Genomic DNA, 5,756 nt, shown 5'->3' with positions numbered 1-5,756 from the left:
GAGTGTGAGACAAGCTGTAAAAATCTTCAGATAAATCAGGCAACCCATAGAAATTATTAATATTGCCTGAATTATTATTTTACCTAGTACCAGAATGCTGGGATTAGAAATATGAATTACGAGCACTGAATGATGAATGAAGTCCACATCTTTCACTGGTCTAACCTCGTCCTGTACATTTTCAACATTGATGAGTAGGTTTTCTTCCGGTATATGCACAGTTAATTTTTTAGAATACAGGGTGTTACAAAAAGGTACGGTCAAACTTTCAGGAAACATTCCTCACACTCAAAGAAAGAAAATATGTTATGTGGACATGTGTCCGGAAACGCTTACTTTCCATGTTAGAACTCATTTTATTACTTCTCTTCAAATCACATTAATCATGGAATGGAAACATACAGCAACAGAACGTACCAGAGTGACTTCAAACACTTTGACACAGGAAATGTTCAAAATGTCCTCCGTTAGCGAGGATACATGCATCCACCCTCCGTCGCATGCAACCCTGATGCGCTGATGCAGCCCTGGAGAATGGCGTATTGTATCACAGCCGTCCACAATACGAGCACGAAGAGTCTCTGCATTTGGTACCGCGGTTGCGTAGACAAGAGCTTTCAAATGCCCCCATAAATGAAAGTCAAGAGGGTTGAGGTCAGGAAAGCGTGGAGAACATGGAATTGGTTCGCCTCTACCAATCCATCGGTCACCGAATCTGTTGTTGAGAAGCGTACGAACACTTGGACTGAAACGTGCACGAGCTCCATCGTGCATGAACCACATGTTGTATCGTACTTGTAAAGGCAAATGTTCTAGCAGCACAGGTAGCGTATCCCGTATGAAATCATGATAACGTGCTCCATTGAGCGTAGGTGGAAGAACATGGGGCCCAATCGAGACATCACCAACAATGCCTGCCCAAACGTTCACAGAAAATCTGTGTTGATGATGTGATTGCACAATTGCGTGCGGATTCTCGTCAGCCCACACATGTTGATTGTGAAAATTTACAATTTGATCACATTGGAATGAAGCCTCATCCGTAAAGAGAACATTTGCACTGAAATGAGGATTGGCATATTGTTGGATGAACCATTCGCAGAAGTGTACCCGTGGAGGCCAGTCAGCTGCTGATACTGCCTGCACACACTGTACATGGTACGGAAACAACTGGTTCTCCCTTAGTACTCTCCATACTGTGACGTGGTCAACGTTACATTGTACAGCAGCAACTTCTCTGACGCTGACTGCACGAAGAATTGCCTCGTCCATTGCAGGTGTCCTCGTCGTTCTAGGTCTTCCCCAGTCGCGAGTCATAGGCTGGAATGTTCCGTGCTCCCTAAGACGCCGATCAATTGCTTCGAACGTCTATAACACTATCTACTGCTACTGCTATACCTTAACCTCAAAACTGGGGGCAGTTTACAAAACAGAATTATTTTGTTATAGCGATTATGGTATAAAGCAACAGAGCAGTGTTACCCTCTGAGAGGAATTTTGTTAAGTTGACCGTGTTGTTCCTAACGGAAGTGGCTTATCGGAAATGAAAGTCAAAATTACGTAAATATTTGAATAGTACCAAACAAAATTTTGCCTATCTGCACTGTTCAACGGATAAAGAAAACGGCCGCCAGCCTAACTAGGCGAGAGAATGATTAACATTCTCGTTTAAGAAAGTAGGTATAAGTAACTATAACGGACAAACACAACCTAGACTTGGCCACACGCGAGTGCAATAAACTCTGACACACATACGTTTTAAGATTGAAGCTAAAAACTGGAGCAGCACAAAAACTATTTGCAAAATTATAACATGTACAGAAAAACACTATCACTTTCAGGGCTTACACAAACTGAGTGGTCTTTATACTGTTAATATGCACAAAAGAGAGACAAACACTTAGTAATCATGAGCATATAATTTCCTACTATGCAGTTTTCTACTTTTACTACCGTGAGACATAAAATTAACATTAATGTAAGATACTGACCCACTTTCTGAGATTAACAACAGGCAGTAATGTGATCATTTACCAAGCAAAACTCTATAAGCCTCAGTTTTGAGAGATTTTAATTAGAAGTTGGCAACAACACATTAATAAGCAGTTTTACTAGGAAAATTATTTCAGCAAGCATCATTAACTCTAACTCACTCTCTTGCCACATTAACTTCAATTTTCACTTTACTATGTTCAAGAGGCATTAATTAGAAAACTGGATTTTTAACGTACTTTCAGTAAGGACACTCGGTAATCACTTTAGTTCAAACGGAGAGGACCCTGAGAGGTGTTATGATGAGGAGAAAAGTCAAGGTAGGTACATAAATTCAGATATAAATTACCTTATATTTCAGCACAATAACACATCCATTAAGCTGATCCTTCACTGTACATCATTATAGTATTACGTTACAGTGATTGCGCAATGTGGTGGCAACTGCATTTTGGTAGGTGGAATTGCAGGCAGAATTGCTGGACTCTGTCATTTCTTGGTGGCGATGATAGATACAAATTCCAGAATAGTTCCAGCTATTTATCCATCCATCCGAGGCCTTGGAAAGCAGCAGAAAAAACCTCTCTCGGAACCAGCACCATATGCGTCTTTTACAAGGCAGTGCCCGGACTCGTAGCTCATCTCCGACTGCTGGCTCGTCCCCGACTGACTATCAGTTCCACCTTTTCCACCTAGTCCAACCACAATTTGCGCGCGCTACACAGTTCCGTTCCCGAGGGGAACCACTACACCTTTTACATACAGAATAACTAAGAGCCCTAAGTGAAGGTCAGCAGTTTACATAATAGCAAACAAACACATTAAATAAAACAGAACATTTTCACATATTGACACTTCTACAAAAAAATTATTCACACAGAATTACAATTATATACAGTAAGTTTTGTTCCCTCCAAATGGGACAAAGTATTTACAGTACAGATACACTACTTTGCATTGAAACAAACTACGACATCAAAGTTTTAACAAAGAAAAGAGTATACAATTTTGTGTTATCTATTCAATCAAAAACACTTACAGGTTCTTAACGATGTAATATTAAATGAAAAAAAAGCAAAATAGATGAGTAGAGCATTAGAGCTATGATGTTACACGTCTTTCTGTCGGGACACCTTCGTTCCGGAAATCTGTCTCGATACAAACGTACCGCGCCACGGCTATTGGCCCGTTCTAATCCATACATCAAATGGGCATCTGCCAACTCCGCATTTGTAAACATTGCACTGACTGCAAAACTACGTACATGACGAACACTAACCTGTTGATGCTACGTACTGATGTGCTTGATGCTAATACTGTAGAGCAATGAGTCGCATGTCAACACAAGCACCGAAGTCAACATTACCTTCCTTCAATTGGGCCAACTGTCGGTGAATTGAGGAAGTACAGTACATACTGACGAAACTAAAATGAGTTCTAACATGGAAAGTAAGCGTTTCCGGACACATGTCCACATAACATGTTTTCTTTCTTTGTGTATGAGGAATGTTTCCTGAAAGTTTGGCCGTACCTTCTGGAACACCCTGTATAAAATTGTGTGAACGTGCACCGTGGTTTACACAGTGAGACTTCGATGTGATCTCGAAAAATGGCGAGCAGCGCGTCTCTGGGGCTGACTGTAACCGAGGTCGTGCCGACAGCTCTCCACGAACATTCGAGACGAGCGTACCGGAACGCATAAAACACGGCTTTTATACCTGATTTTAATAACTCGTCCGGATGCGCGGCTCTCATTGGCCGCCTCATATCGCTCATCGCGGCGCGTTTCCTATCGTTAAGTTACGGGCTATAAACGAGTGGGCAGGGACCGCGCAGCGTTGAATCATCACCCCCATCGTGATCGGGGCGCGCTCCTCTGCCGGACAGAGTCGCCGCGTAAAACACGTCGCGCATACCTTATTAGGCAGCAAGTCCAGAGGTCTAGGCACAGAGTTCTGATGCCCTCGGATTTTCCCAGACTAGCACCTGCCTTCGTGACGTACAGGAGTCAGTCGTTTTACACTGATACTGAACGGTGCGTCTGTGGTGCTAGGTTAGCTTTCACGCCCACCTGAACCCATTGAGAGATTTACTCACAGTATTTTTAGATTGTACAATTTTACGCTCCATTTTTACCAACGTTATTTCGACAAGGCAGCGACAGTAAATAACTCCATTTCTAGCGACTTTTCATAAATACGACTAGGCCAGTTCTCGGATACTCTTCGCAGGAATGGAATCGTCAACGCGGCCAGACACCCGAAAAGATGTCGTCTGTCAATATGTTTTAGAATCGTGGAACATCTTTAACAATCACTTGTTAAGTTCTTTCTGGACAACGAGGATATTCTCTATAGGAGTGAACAATGATACTGTATACAAAAATATTGAGACTTTGGGTCTGTTCATTCAGGAAATCTAGATGAGTGGGTATTCTGATCAAAAGTGTCCTGACAGTCTAAAAGGAGGCAAGGAGTACTGTGTCCTCAGTAGAGAAGCGGTGACAGCAGAATGGAGCGGTCACGAGAGCTCACTGTGGAGTAGTGATTGGATGTCACCTGAGGGACATTTCATACCCACTAAAGCTGCCCAGGTACAGACTGTTGTGATTTTGAAGCAGAAACGCCGAGGAGCAATAATAGCTAAACCACGACCAGACAGACCTCGTGTACTGGCGGATAGGGACCGTCGAGCATCAAATCCGCCGAAGGAGTCATTCGTGAGTTCCAAAATGCTACCAGTAGTCCAACTAGCATAATGACTATACGTAGGCAATTAAAGAGAATGGGGTACAATAATCGACGAGCTCATCATAACCTACACAGTTCTGTTGTCCATGCTAGCCGACGCTTGATATGGTGTAAAGAACTACGCCACTGGACCATAGGTGACTGGAAATGAGTCATTTGGAGTGCTAAAACACGCTGTATACTGTAGGGCGTTCATTTTAACTGAAGCCAGTGAAATATTCGTATCAAATAAAGTTATAACTCCAATTTTTTTGTCTCGGAGGGGGACATCCAATGATGACACACTCGATCCCCGGCGATGGTGGTGGGTGGGCAACTTTGAAATCCTCAATAGGAACCCCTGTTTTTTTTTATTGCAGTTAAAAATCATGCCGAAAAAATGCACACATTTTTGTCTGAAGCATTTTCTTTGCTTCCCCAGAGATGGCACTGGAGGGGGGGAATAGAAATGGGTACACAAAATTAATTTACGACGTGCTACTCAAAGGCCCTTGAATATCCAATGGCATGTGGGACCACACCTCCATATTCCGCAGGTAGGACAGGCCAGTATTTCATACCTTCTTATTGGAAACCCCATTTGCAACGTTGCACTCCTTCGGTACAACGAGCAGGGAACTACTCGATATACCACCATGGCCGTGGCTCGAGGCGAACACAACTCTACTTTTCCAATTAGAGTAAGTGTTCAAACGTAGTATCGCCAGCTTCAATACACTAACTGATCGGCTTTTCAAATGGCCATACATAGGGCAGAAGCATATCGGCAGGAATGTCAGCACAGGCGTTTCTGATGCGTTCACCATGTTTTCACGGCCTGTTGGTACTTGCTGGTACACCTTATCTTTTTAATATTCCCACAGAAAGAAATCCGGCGACGTCAAAGCCGACGACCTAGCGGGACAATTAATAGGGCCACCTCTGCCGATCCACCGGCCACAGTAAACACGGTTTAATATCTCCTGTGTTTAAATGCGTAATGCGCTGGGCAACCGTTATACTGATACCACAAAC

This window comes from Schistocerca nitens, chromosome 1 (assembly GCF_023898315.1).
Source record: "Schistocerca nitens isolate TAMUIC-IGC-003100 chromosome 1, iqSchNite1.1, whole genome shotgun sequence".
NCBI classification, from domain to species: domain Eukaryota; kingdom Metazoa; phylum Arthropoda; class Insecta; order Orthoptera; family Acrididae; genus Schistocerca; species Schistocerca nitens.
The sequence above is the reverse complement of the archived record's forward strand: the minus strand, read 5'-3'. Positions refer to the sequence as shown.